At 40.5% G+C, this 15,464-nt stretch overlaps 1 pseudogene; it reads right to left on the bottom strand.

Annotated features, from left to right (window-relative positions):
- Positions 1 to 13,120: 13,120 nt before the first annotated feature.
- LOC116895317 lies at positions 13,121 to 14,354 on the bottom strand (annotated as a pseudogene).
- Positions 14,355 to 15,464: the final 1,110 nt, after the last annotated feature.

Here is a 15,464-nt window from a genome sequence, read left to right as displayed (position 1 = left end):
CCCATGGCGTGTACTCACTGTTGAGGATCACTGCTGCGGACCCATGGCGTGTACTCACTGTTGAGGATCACTGCTGCGGACCCATGGCGTGTACTCACTGTTGAGGATCACTGCTGCGGATCCATGGCGTGTACTCACTGTGGAGGATCACTGCTGCGGATCCATGGCGTGTACTCACTGCTGAGGATCACTGCTGCGGAGCCATGGCGTGTACTCACTGTGGAGGATCACTGCTGCGGACCCATGGCGTGTACTCACTGTTGAGGATCACTGCTGCAGACCCATGGCGTGTACTCACTGCTGAGGTTTTATATTTCGGCTCTATTTCTATCTGACTATGATCACTACTAAAATGGATATTTGAATATAATTTAAATTATAAGCTAAACCATTTCACAGAGTAGTTCACACAAAATCACTTTTAATGGCTTTTGATGATGGGCTCATATTTTATCTAAGACTCTTGACAACAGTTTTCATTAAAGCAGTTTTTTTTTGTTTATTTACTATGTGCATGCTCAATAACCCTTTGTCCTTTTTACGGGGCACCACATAGACACTTCGAACAATGCTTTTTTTTTTTTTTTTTTTTTTTAACACTTGAGTCAACTCGTGGTCACTGCATTTCCCAAGGTTCTTGTCTAGATGATAAAGTCTACCGGTATCTTGAAGATCATCCCAGGGAGAGAAGGAAAGACAGAGATGGGGAATAACCACAAGCTCTTGCTTTTCACATCATAGTTGGTGATGATGAGCCCATAGGTTCCCTGGTGCAAACCACGCTCTTCCTTTCCTTCTGTAGAAAAAACATGTATCCACTACTGAAGTCACTTGGTTTTTCTAAGACTATTTTTCTATTCTTCTTTCACACTTTTTATTTATTAATTAATTGGTGGTGGTGGTGGTAGAGAGTGTATGGTGTGTGTGTGTGTGTGTGTGTGTGTGTGTGTGTGTGTGTGTGTGTGTGAAGATATGTGGAAGTCTAGGAAAGTTTATAGGAACTGACCCACTCCATCTACTATGTTGTTTTGAGAGACAAAACTCAGGTTGTCAGGAGTGGTGACATGGGCCTTTACTTAATAAGCCATCTAGTCCCTGACTTTTCTATTTTCATTGAACAAAGGACCTTTCCCCCCAAAAAAATCTCATCTCAACTTTTATATCTACGAGCTGGGGACAATATAATAGACAATCATCTATAGATATACTGCAAAGGAATTTTTTAAAATACAAATAATATATAAAAGCATTAAATGCGTACCTTTGGCTTTCTCTAGAAAATAAAAACGATGAAATTTAGTCCATGTTCAACCCAGGAGAAATATAAGCTACAGGTTTAGTTATTTCTGGACTTTTCCATTAACTGGAATGGGGGTGTATGTTAAAGCCCCAGATTTAGCAGGGTGATAAAGAAAATGCTAATTTTGAGGAATGTTGTATATCAAAAGTGTGAGAGAAGGCGGTGGGGATGGGAGGTGTGGGTGGGGGCATACGTGGAAGGCTTTGTTGCCATGGATAGCTTCTAGAGTAGCACCCAGTAGGAACCCATGAACTTAGGCATGGAAAGAGCATCATGTAAGGACTCTGAAGGACCAGTTGTATTGGTCAGGCTGGAGTAGTAGTGGTCCCCTTTGGCCATCGTGCCCCTCCCATAATGTTGTTAGCTTCTGTATGTGTGATGCCCACAGCATAAGAGCTGGGCCATAGACTGGAACAGGGCTGCTTGTAAGTTTATCTTAGTTCAACTGCTCTTAGGTAGTGGAGCTCCAGAAAAGTTTATGACTTAACACCTACTAACTCCTCTAAAGGAGAGGTGCACTATACCTTGAATCACAATGCCTGGTCCTCAATGGTCTTCTGCCATTTTTACCATTTTTATCTCTATCAATGTATCTTTCATTCATTGCCTTTCTCCCGAGAGTCATCAGCTTCACCCTGTCCTTAAACCACAGTACTTACATCAATTAATCAGGGCTATTGAACTCTTTGAGTACTATCTTAGTTGACTTCCCACTTATTAATTAGCACAAAGCCATAAACAAGCATGTTCTTACCGTTTATGAACAGGGACATGATATCCCTCCCAGAATGTACCTCTTTGCCCATATCTTTAAAGTTACCCAGTCTTTTTCACCTCTGGACGCTTTAATTTGCTTTCAGTCAAGTTGTTTCTGTATGTAAATTCTTCTGGAGATATGTTTTTGTTGTCAGATCAAGTGCTAATACAGAATCAGGGCTGGTATGGGCTGCCTACTGTCTGGTCTGTTGGCTCCTGCATCATGTGACCACTATCACTCTGAGCCTCCAGGGAAACATTGTGTCCTAGACACAGGGGCAGATCAAGCTTCTTTTTGCCCCAGGGCTCTGTCTCTGTTCCCCTCATTTGGAGTGTCCTTCTATCAAGGTAGCACAGTATCCCTAGCAGGACACATCATTCATTCTATTTTATTTCCAAACTACGTCGTAGCTGAGGCCTTCAGTGATCTTCAAAACGTACTGGTAATGGCTTCCTCATAAAATACTCCATGGTTTCTCAAGATGCTTGTCTAAATTTCACATTTAATGTTTACTTGCTCAACCTTGAACATGCCATCTAAAACCTCCAACAAAGTCTAAGAGTATGCATCCATGTTCATGGCTGTATTCTGTGACTAATCCTTTTTAATAAAGAGATGGACAAACGCAGCTGCCAGAATGAGAAATTTGGTGGCAGATGAGTTCGCCGACCTTTCCCTTTGGTCTGTTGAATTCCATTATTGACTTTGTGTTTTATGAGATTTACTAAAGCTTCCACCAAGAAACTGACTTCGACTTTCAGTCATCCCGAATCAAAGCATGATGACCTGCCCTTCCTGTCAACTTCCCAGAGTTTTGTATTTTACTTTAAATACTTTTTATTTTCATCAGTGTGTTTGTGGTTGCCCGTGGAACCAGAAGAGGTTGTGAGATCCTTGGAACTAGGGTTACAGGCAGCAGTAAACTGCCTGACTTGGGTTCTGAGAACCAAACTTGGGTCTCCTAGAAGAGCGGCAGCACCCTTAACTATTGATCCATCTCTTCAGTCCCCTAGAAGGTGTTTTGTAAGTCAGGTATGAGGTGGCACATTGCCTAATTTGCACTCTTGGTAGTCATCTTGGGTTGTGACAGAAAAGGCTTGGCATGTTAATCCTCTTTTGACTTGGCTTTTTTCATTTTAAATGTAAGGGTATATTTAATTACCAACCCAGAGCCTTTAAAGACATCATTACTAGAATACAGTAGCCAGCCAGGAAAGTTCCCCGTGCTTCCTATTAATTTTAAACCAGATGTAAAATATATAATCAAGGCCTTCACACAACACACACACACACACACAACACACACACACACAACACACACACACACTCTCTCTCTCTCTCTCACTCTCTCTCTCTCTCATACACACACACACACACACACACACACATACAGACAGGCAGGCACACACACATGCAGGCACACATGCATATACATAGGCACACCCATGCACCTTGTAAAATACAGTAGTATTACTTCCCGGAATACCACCCATCAACAGAAAAGAGCAAACTATTCTCCTGGAAAAGACTGAGGTTAGAATTTGGTGTTCAGAGTAAATACAAATTAACTACTATTGACAGACTGAGTTAGTAAGAAAATAATTATAATACAACACTAGTCAATTGTTTCTTAAAAATACAGAATAAATTAAATTATCTTAACATTAAAAGATTTCCCTAGAAGAATTAGAATATTTAAAATCACTCATATAATTAAAATTTTGCTTTAAACTTCAAGACAGTCTCTCTCCCTATAGCCCACACTAGACTAGAACTCACTGTGTAGTTTGACTGGCCTTGAATTCTTGGTAATCCTCCTGCCTTAGCTTAGTTACATTAACTATTTTAAATGATAAAGGAGCTGATTTATTATTACTTTTATTAATTAAATTTTTATTAGTTAAAATAAAACTCTTTTATACTTTCTAGGCATTACAGAATCCATCTCAGAGTTTTGAGTTATATGATAACTTTTGGCATAGCCATCTTCTAGGATATCTCAAAACTATCTATGATTTTCTTTCCTTGAGGGTTGAGAAGAACATAGACCTGTCCCTGGAAGATGCCACAGGATAATGATAGGTACTGGTATGAATATGATGAGCTTGCATGGGGTAGGTAGAATGCTGGGTCTACACTGTCGTAGGTGAAGAATCAGCGCTGTTCCCCACGTGTTTCAGGGCAGACTCTGCTAAGCCCTGCTGCTTGGTTCCAGGTCATCTGTAGTTCCTTCTCTGGGTGGAAACCTCGACCCAGATGTGGCCCCATGACTGCAGAAAACTGTGAACAGAAGAAAAAGCCTAGGAAGAATGTCTGTGGGATGGCCAAACTAAGCTTGTGGTACTAGCTCTTTAGCTGGCTAAACCATGTATAAGCACCCATGGGAAAAATAAAACAGCATTTATTTCTGATGTAAACCCAGAGTCCTGTGTCTCGGTCTACCATTACTCTTCCTTCCAGATCTCTGGGATACCCTTGGCTGCACTGGCTGAAGCACACTGGTAAGCACTTCCTTCATCACTAAATTCACTAAATCTATCACAACAAATGCTTCTTGTCTCTGGATTGTCTCAGGAGCGGCAGCAAATGGTACGCTCTGCCCTGGTTTCTGATGCAGCCATGTTAGACGGCAGAGCCCAAGACAGGAAGCAGTTCTGGGATGCCAGTGGGAGGAGGCTGTCTGGACTACGTGTGCCCTGATCAGATAAAGACAAGCACTCTCAAGCTCTTTCCCGTGAGGTGATGACCAAGAGGCATGCCTATTCTTCTGGGCATGGGAGAAAAGGACAATGGAGACTCATATACTCAAAGATAGAAGGGACATTATGAATTTATATTAAAAGACGCACTTAGGAATATTCAAAGCCATTTCTAGGAGGAAGCCTTTATGTGGAAAGGAAAAACCAGGGCGTTATCTTTTTTTTTTTTTCTGAAGCTGAGGACCGAACCCAGGGCCTTGTGCTTGCTAGACAAGCCCTCTAGCACTGAGCTAAATCCCCAACTCCCAAAACCAGGGAGTTATCATTGGTGTTTACCAGCTGCATGCCATCCCTCAGAAAATGAAATAGAAAGTCCCTTTTTGTATACCTCTAGGACAGAAAGTAATTCATTCCAGCTACCAAGGTCATCAGGTTAACTTGAGTCCCTTCATTCCTAGGAACCACTCTGAAAATACAAAGCTGAGTAAATGTGAACGCTGTCCTGGAAACATGTGTGCCCGAAGGACATTGCAGAGTTCCAAGAGTTCACTCAAGTGGAGAATTGGTGGCAGTAGAAATGATAGTGTTGGATTTCTTACTCCAAGATGAGTTTGGTCAGACTGCAAGTGTCTTCCCCGTGCATCTCCTGTTTCCATGAGAACTTGCAAGACCATAGATGTGATTCCTGGGGCTGGAGAGATGGCTCAGAGGTTAAGAGCATTGAGTGCTCTTCCAGAGGTCCTGAGTTCAAATCCCAGCAACTACATGGTGGCTCACAACCATTTGTGATGGGATCAGATGCCCTCTTCTGGCATGTCAGCGATAGTGTGTTCATATACATAAAATAAATAAATAAAACTTAAAAAAATATGTGATTCCTAGCAAAAGCACTGGATTTGGAACCCATCTTGCTGGCCTTTCACGCTTGGCTCTACCATTAAGAATTTTATGTCAACTTCAGGCAATCTAAGTAAAACAGAGAGCGCGAAAGCCAGTGGAGGTATATTCTATAAAATATAATTTCATAAGCGTGTGAACTAAAGGATCCTTATTAAGAGAGAAGGCCAAACTGAAGCCTTCAACACTGAGTATCTCAGTATTAAATATTCCACCTGCAAGGCAGTTTTCTTCTATGCACAGATAGCCATCTCCCTGGGAAATTAAAATGGAGCCACTCAGAGCAACTCATGAGGCCTGGAGGTTGAACCATCATTTAAACAGGTTCATTCTAAGCCACTGTAGTCATGGGTGACTCACATTAAAACCACCACTTCTGGAACACGACGCTGACACTGAAACTACATGGGGGATAGCAAATAAAACTGTCTTCTCTCGTTTGGGGAAATTGGAGCTTGCCTTAGGGACACAGTGACTAATTTACAACCAGTGTTTGGAAAGAGATCATCTGTCAAAATAAATGTATCTTTACTTCCTTCTTGAGAGGAAGCAAGCTGTTTTATGATGTTCCTTGGAATCCTTAAAAAACATAGCGCAGCATTTACATTATTAATGACACGCTTTATTGCTGCAGGCTAACTGGGTCCAAAATTGTCCTTCCATAGAGGGAGCTGGAGAGCTACACAGAGTTTTGGATATTGAGCTCTTAGGTCTGCATGCACGCCTTATGCTGTACATACTGACCCTGTCACATCCCTTAGACTACTCATTAGTGCCTAACCTCAGGGATTCATAGATTCTCAGGGTTAGCAAGGTGAACACGGTGATCAGCAGAGCAGGGGCCAGAGTGGGTCCACTCTAGTCGCATGGACCATTTGTTTTCTTCTCTATAAAAAGACGCAGCATCTACCCTTGAGATTCTTTGGTGACACGGTTCAGTTTCAGTATATTGTATGGACAATTTACTCTGCTAGAAAACCCCCATCAAGTCTTCCTTTTCTAGGCCGTCCCTCAACATTCAGAAGACAAATGCATGTAAGGTTCTTAGCTCATGAATACTTGTCACTTTGCAGAGTTGTGAGTTGTGACAAAGGTCGGATGATGAGATGAACACCTGTGGTACCTGAGATGTGACTACCATTCTAAATGACAGCCCGAGTCAAGGCGCTAAGCTCCGAGCTCTGCACCTGTAATTGTAAAACGTTACCTGACGGCTCGACTCCCGAATGATCTTGTCCTTATGTTTGTCTCATACTCTTCCTCGTGAGATCACAAAGAGAACATGGAAAAAGGCTTTACCTTGAATCTGTTCTCCAACCACGTGATTTTTTTTCCTATGTGGTTAGAAGCTTACCCTGGTTGAGACATAATTAACCAACTCCCTTAATCTCTATCCGCAGATGCTATTTTAGGCACCAAGTAGGAATGCCTGTGGAAGATCTTTGAAAATGAATTTTGAATATTTCAAGGCCTATAGGCCATGCTCCTGACAGTGCATCAACAATGGGATGGATTAGATAAACAATTTTCACTCTCTAGTGGAAACAAATGTTCAGGATAAGTTTGCGGACGGCGTTTGGCAGATCTGGATCACTTTGGAAGATACAGAGGAAAATGATGCTGCATGATTATCCTAAATTCAATTTACAATTGATTTAAAAGCTTTTCTCTTTGGTTATTACCATTGTTTAGATTTCGAACCTCCTCCTCTAATTACCATGGTTTTTGGTCCCTTGTTCTCTTCCTTCATTTCTTGCCAAGGATTAAAATCAAACCCTGATGTGATGAACCTCCTGCATTTTCCCAAACAGGCATTGTCTCTTCAGGACTCAGAGAGTGGACGGCAGAGAAGTAAATAGTGGCCTGGATTTTCATCTCGGAACGTCTACCCTCTCTCCTTACACTTTCCCCCAAACCTCTAGGCTCGGTTGCTCATTCTATTCATCTTCCGAGCTAGGTGAGCCCCTGCCCCCTCTGTTGGCCTGTTTCTTTGCTACACTGAGGTATAGAACTTCTTTCCATACCTGTTGCTCTCCAAGACGCCAGTTGCTTGACAGCGCATGCGCGTGACACATCTCTGACTCCCGAAACGCTGTTTGAATCCACTTTGTCACAACCATTTGTTGAGTTAAACTGTTGCATTTTTCAGTCCTTACTGCTAGTTTTAATAAATTCATCTCCATCTTCAAGTAAGAAAAGTATTTTTCTATTCCGTCTAAACTTCCTGCTTCTACACATCAGTCCGATGTAGTCTAATCTCAACCTTGGCGGTGAATTATTTCTCTACTTCATATGCAGATGGTGAAAAGTTTGGTCCATGTGCCCTCAGGTCTGATGAATGTTTCCCTGCTTTGTATATGTAAGTTATGCACTTTCTTTATGGTTCCAATTCTGTCTAACCAAGCAGTAGCTTCTACTTGTGAGCTGTATAAATATTATAAACTTAATTGCCCTGAAGGAACCAATCTGATACTCAAAAGATTTTCATTTTCCCTGTTTTATCTAGGAGAAATAAGTTCAGAACATATAGTTTCTATAGGACTTTCTGCACTATTAGTTAGGTTTATTCCTCTTAATTTGGGAAGTAAAGATGAGAATAATAATTCATATGTTAATACTACTTATCTTCTTGTTTTCGATATGTACATTTAATTTTTTTCCAGATATAACTTATTATTGTATTAGCACTGTTCTTCTGATAACCATAAGACAGAGAATTCCAGATGGATATGGTAGCTGCTAAGTAAATATAGACATTTTTCTCATCAAAATAATCAATGATATGACCACATATTAATAACATCACTGAAATGACTTTCTACATCTCAGTTGGATAAAAGGACAAAAGCTGTTTTTATTGTATAGAGTAAAATGTTTTTAAAAAATAATAAAATAAACAAATAGTTTTAAAATATTAGTTAATTTTAGGGTAAAATGACTTCACACGAACACAATTCTTCTTCAGCAGTTTGACCTTTTACGTTACTTTGTAAAGTCATAAGTTGCAGAGTTTAAAGCAACCTAATGTTAGCTGTCAGCTCACAGATGAGATCTTTGCATGGTAATCAATTTCACTGTTTCATTCACCATGGAACCTTTATGTAACAGGCTATACACCTGGCTGTCAAGATCACGGCCAATGGCAGTCTTTTCTGTCTATTTGCAGAACGTCACTCTTTCCTGTTCCTTTGCTCAGTGGTCATTTTCAACACTATGTGAGTCATTGGGAACACCCACACACATGACATACCCACTGTCCCAGAGAGGCACTGAGCTGGCCATGCATTAGAGTTGCCCAAGTTCAGAAGGTAACAATTTCACAGGATCATGCCACATCTAACCTAACGTCTTTCTGGAATTCCTGCTTTTGGAGTCTCCTCACCATGTGTCTTACTCCCTCAGGACTATTTATTTCTCCAGCTTCCTCCGGGTTTAGTTTTCTTGGCCTCAGTGACTTTGCCCCATATCACCAGGGCATGCACGCGTCCTTACAACAGTTTTTAGACATCATTACTCTTGGAAGTATGTTCTTAGCCTTCCGAAAGCTAAGTGTGTTGCTCAGTAATATGAAATGTTATTGTCCTGTGGAGTGGAAGGTTTGGGGTATGCCAGGCGATGCAGACTCACGTGGTGTTTTGCTGAGGCAAGGTCCATGGAGGACACGTGGTGTTTGGAGAAAGTATAAATAGGACTCAATGGGCGGTGTGCTTGCATAGTTAGTTTTGCAAGGCCTCATTGGTCTTGGGTCCTCATCTTAGCAGAGAGCTTTTCTTGACATCCTGGTTGACCCAGGTTGCTCGTGCTGGTTTGGCGGAGGACTGGCTGTTCCTGCTAGATCTTGCCACTGCTGCTGATCCGTGTTTGGTATCCTGACACTACTGCACTGGACTGCTGGTATCTTGACAGAGACTGGAATCTTCCCCTAAAACTATTTCTAAACAGGTCCACATCCCCTTGTCCCATTGACCATCTCTTCTCCCCTGTCTTTGAATGGTGGCCTGGTGGGGGGCTGAGGGGTCAAAGCACTTTAGAAACCCTATTAAAAGTAGATTTAAAAAAAGCTAAGCCTTACAGTCATGATATAGTACCATGATACTATGCTGAAACGCACTACCAACCATGAAATTCTGGAATAGTCACTTTGCTTCCACGTGATTTCACAATGTTGGTCCTAACATTCTCTCACCCTATAAATGACGCATGGCTTGTGTTAGGAAGAATACACCCCCTTCCTCAGAAACTGGATTCCCAACCTTTAAATATACCTGTGGTTGTTTTATGCAGTGGTTATTTTAATATTTACCCCATAGAACACAGGGACGAGTTGACAATAGTTTTCTTTTGAAGTTTGTTAGTTTTCTGACTTATCACTCTGTGTATGAGGAAACTCCAGCCTCACCTGAGCACCTTAATGTTTGCCCCCCTCAGGTTAAATAAACCAAGGACCACAGGGAACTAACACCTGGCTCTAGAAGCTAAATCTCTGAAGCTCGATCTGTCTCTGAAGTTTTAAAAAGTCTTTAAACATAAAAAAAAAATCTCAAGTTGAATTTTTAGATTGACTTAGGAATTAAACTATTGTCATAGTCACCTTAATAAATTAGGAATTCCAGACACTGTGAGACCCATAAAGAATTATAACATGTGTATCATGTTACGTTCGTTCATGTCATTGACTTGGATACATGAGTTTCCTTTTTCATCTTCTGAAATGGCATCTTTAATTCTATGGCTTCATCAGTACCCTTTTTAGTAGAGATTGCTTCAATATGTCACTCTTCAGGAAAAAAAATCAGATCTTGGAGAGCTTGATTTTTTTTTCTTTCGTTTCCTCCAAAATTACATTGTATATTAGGTCATAGAGATTTCCTAATTCCGAGCCAGCCACAGCCGGTTGTGAATGGTTATCATTTCTGTGTTATAGATAAAACTATCTGTAGCAATAGGAATATGTTTTAAATTACTGTGATATCTTTAAAAAATTATATCCATTGTAACATCAAAAACAATTTGGAGTTTTTTTGATTGATCTGCGGATTAGTCATTGATGTTTTCTCATTTCCCTTCCCCATCCCCTGAACTATCTGCTAGACCCAACAGCTCTAAACAATTACAGAGCGACCGTAATGTCTGGTTTGTTTCTAAAAGCTTGATTTAATCCTAACATATATACATGTACTATATCTGGATATTGTAGAGTCAGTCCTGTTGATTTTAAATTTTGTAAGACATCGGGCGTACAAGAACTTCAAATATGCCTTAGGAACCTGTGGAGATGCTTACATTTTCTTTTATCCCGTGATGCGAGCCAAAGTGCTCACTGTAGAACATATATCAGTGTCCTTTTTTAAAAGGTATTAGTATTATATTAATATTATCACATAAATTTAGTCATTCATTCATTCATTTGGTGTGTGTGCCTTACTCAGGCAGTCAAGCTTTGTGGCAAGTACCTTTCCTTACTGAGTCATCTTTCTGGCATTCAACATAACTCCTAAAAGGTATTCCTTCTTCAGTGTTTTCTCAGTTCTGACTCATGATTTATTCTGTCTCTCCAGGAAGAATGTCTCAGTATTCCTATGGTAATTAGATTAGTGTTTCCATTACTATGTACAGTTAGACAACACTAGTTATTATCTGCCTGCTCCCATCATTTTTGAAAATAGCCTTTCTTTTTTACATATGTTTTCTCTATATTTGAGATGTATATCTCTATTCCTACCTGTCTGTCTGTCTGTCTGTCTATCTATCTATCTATCTATCTATCTATCTATCTATCTATCTATCTATCTATCTATCATTTGTCTGACTGTCTGTTACCTATCTATCATCTATCTATCTATGTATCTATCTATCATCTATCTGTCTATCATCTATGTATCTCTCATCTATCTACCTATCTATCGTCTATCTATGTATCTATGTATCCGTCTGTCTGTCTGTATTAGGCACATCTGCCTCAGAAGAGAACAGATCACCAGCTGTTAGAAAGGAAGTTGGAATTTAGAATGTTTGGTTGAGTGATCAACCTTGCTGAAACCTGAGTCCTAAAATCATAAAAAGCTGTGATAGGCAAAAAACAAACAAACAAACAAACAAAAAAAAAAACAGCTGAAGTTAAAGTTACAGAGGGAAGAAGCCTTGCGCTAGCAGAGGGGTGAAGTTCTTGAAGGAAGCTGCAGGGTGAGCACAGCTTGGCCTCAGGTCTGGATGCTGTGCTGAGCTACAAGTGATCCTCAGCTGCTCTGGAGCCAGAGAGTCACGCCCTTCACTGGGCTTCTTCCCTTACTCACTGCAAATTCTTTGCATAAAACTCAGAACAGTTTTCTCTGTAACCTCATAAGCCACCTGGAGAGATCTGTACACCAAGACAAAGGAGAGAGAGAACACAACTTTATAGTAGATAGTAAAATCACCAGACTGAAATTGTGTGAATAATTGAACAAACCTGAAAGGGAACTTTCCAGTCTTAGCAGATAGTTCTTTACCGGAGAATGGTAGGCTTTAGTTTTCCTATGATATCTGTTGCACAGTAGGTGATATCAGATAGTATGGTAAGTTCTCGAACATCTTTGAAACAAACTTGAAATCTCTGGTAACCTCACACTCTCCCAGTTGAAAAAACTCTGACATTGAACCCAGGGCTAGACAACCACTCTACAGCTGATTCACGCCTAGGTGCTAACGAGAGCTATTTAATCCCTATACTTCCCTCGCTGTCCTTTTCTTGCTGCTAAGAATCAACTTTTGTGGTCCCGAATAGAAGACAATAAATTTTTGGTTCTTGGTCCAATGTCCACAGTTGGAGACGTTAAATGGGGGTGGGGTAGTGGTGTTGAGGGGGGAAGGAGTTAGAGCCTTCTGTAATGAAAAACCAGATGCTCTTTCTATAAGGAGGACACATTGTACTAGGAAATCTAAGAATGATAAGCCCTATGTCTTCCAGACTTTCGCCCAGTTCTGTATCACTTAAATTCCAGTGTCTGCCTAAACTCTAACAGTATTATTGCCAGCCATGGGTTATTGACCAGGTTATCATCTTCTCGACAGGATCTACCAACACAAAGACCTTTTATCCTGTGATGGCCCAAGGAGCTACAACATCCTGTGTGATTCAGAGTGCTTAGTGATTTTCCCCAACTTGTATGGAGATTCACTTGTTTAGTTTTGGGGGAATCTCACAGATTTTAAGCTTATTTCCTATTTTATTTTTATTTTTTAACAAAATTGAACAGCTTAGCTATATGTTATGGATAGAAATACAATGTATCCTACAAGTATTCACTGCAACATTTGACACAAGAGACAAAGCCACATGAATTAAATACCAATGCAAAGAGAAAATACAGGAATACTTTGTTACATAAAGGCCACCGCTATGTATTAAATCATCTTACATACTTTGTACAGCTTACTTCTAATTGATTAAATATTTGAAATAAAGCAAAGCTGAATTTATTTAATAGTTTATTTCTTGGTGGAAAATGTTCTTCTCATCAGCGGTGGTAGCATTTTCCCAACATCAAACACCATTCCCAGAGATGGGCTATTGAGAGAACACCAGTCAGGTATGCATCCCAGCCCGTCTGGTTATAGTATTCCTTTGAAATGGAGTGGCTCCCAAGTATGTCTTGCAATGCTCCAGAAACAGCCCCTCCCAACCAGGCCCAACAATTAGCCTTTTGCAGGTGGAGAATGAATTCAGAAGTTCTTGGTGCCAAGTGTCCTCCTGTATTTGGCTTTTCTACCAAATACCGTATTTCTGCAAGCAATTGGTTGAGAAATCCTGGCAACACAGAGGAGCCACCTATGATTGCCAGATTCTCTGCCAGTTGCTTCCTGGTGTCTACTGGGCACTGTAAAAGGGAATCCAATATTAAAGTAGCGACTGACTTCTCCTCATTATCATGTTCATAAAGAATTTCCACAACTAAATCTCCGATTGATCCAAGCACATGTAAAATTTTCTCTCCATCCAATGGATAGTCGACATTTGGAGGTGGAGAGGGACATTCATTACTTCCATCAATATTAAATTTTGCTGCGTGTAGTGCACACTTCAGGTTACTTACAAAGCATGTCCGCACTTTAATATCTTCTAGGACACCCTCTGGAACTGAACCCATCACTGAGGGAAGGCTCTGTCATTTGGCAGCACCACTGTCAACGGTACATTGTTCCAAATGTGTACTTGTGAAGGGCTTTTCCCCTAAGGGCAGTGCTCCCCAGCCTAATTCAGTACTGGGATAACTTTATAGATAGGCAACGCCAGCCTTTCCCTATATCCACAATCCAAGACCATGGCAGACTTAATCCTGAACACCAGGAGCACCACCAGATGACTTGGAGCAAGTAAGACAGAAGGAACCTCAAAATATTTGAAAAGAACTCGAGTAAGGGTCTCTCCGAAGTGGGAAGAACATAACCCCGACTCAATAACCACAACCCGGCGGTCTCTGGGATTCACCAACAGATGCCTGAAATACAGTATGTGGATGAATTTCTTTAGGTAGGAATATAATTCTTCTGTATTGATATTACACGGAGCAATTTTGATTGACTTAGACATGCCAGCTCTTTTTATCACACTAGGAATTATACCAGTTTCTCCTACGAATCCACACTTGGTAAAGGCTTCTCCTAGGTCAATCACGACCTCCATCTTCTCGCCACCGCTCCCGAGGCCTTCGTAGCACCACATCACTGAGAGACCGACATAGAGATGATGAAGTAAGTGGTCTGCTGGGCGAGGTTTTATTTTACTTTTAAAGGAGTTTAAATTTTTTTTATTTTATGGGTTTGAGTGTTTGCCCATCCTTGAGTGAACTATGAGTGTCTATTTGCCTAGGAGGCCAGAAGAGGGCGCCCAGATCCTCCAAAACTGTAATTAGAGGTTCTTGTGAGTATCCATGTGGGAACTGGACACCAAACCCAGGTCCTTTGTGTGAGGAGCTCTTGACCACTGAGCCATTTCTCTAGCCCCTCAAGTTCTTTTTATTTTAAAAGAGAAACACGCCCTACAGCAGTAACTTAAGCCACTGAGAGTTGATGTTCTACCAGGGATTAGTTGATGGCTAATGATAAAACAATTTTTAGAGGGATAGTGTCCAAAGGAGAGAGACTATTAAATACTCTTCATTGGCACAACATCAAAGATTTACTTGACACAATGACATGGTTTTTCCTATAGTTTTCTTGCTTTAAGACATTTCTCACAATGTTTAGACTATGATGAACATATAGGTGAATTATAAATGAAGAAAATGACAAAAAAAGAGGATTTCTTCTTCACAGAAATTGAGAAAAATGAAGAGATTTCAAGTGTCAAACCACAAGAAAAACAAGATAAAGGGGCTATCCATCAGTGTTAGAGTGTGTTAAGACTCTTTGTCAGGGGAACATAGTGGCGTTATCTTTATAAAAACACATTTCAAAGTAACAGATGTTGAGATCACAGAGTCCTTGTTAAAGAAAAGCACAAAAGAGTTCTACTGAGTATATTTGAAGAGGATTAAGTTAGCTTTCGAACATGAGATATCTTCTATGTGCCAGACACCCATCTAGTTAGAACAAAAAAATTAAATCTGGCTGGAGAGGGAACTACATAGATGACAGAGGAATGACCCCATGCAACTGTGACAATGGAGGATACACAGGAGAGGGTTCAGAGAGGTGACGTACCTCTTGGGAGAGAAGGAGTCATAGGACAGTCAAGAGCATAAACACAGATAGTGTATCACTGTATATTTTATACCAAAATGCATTGTATCAAATGATAGTACCCTCAAATGATATTAATAAATGTTTAGCT

The sequence above is a fragment of the Rattus rattus genome, chromosome 3 (assembly GCF_011064425.1).
Source record: "Rattus rattus isolate New Zealand chromosome 3, Rrattus_CSIRO_v1, whole genome shotgun sequence".
In the NCBI taxonomy this organism is placed as follows: domain Eukaryota; kingdom Metazoa; phylum Chordata; class Mammalia; order Rodentia; family Muridae; genus Rattus; species Rattus rattus.
This window is presented reverse-complemented; position numbering and strand designations above follow the sequence as displayed.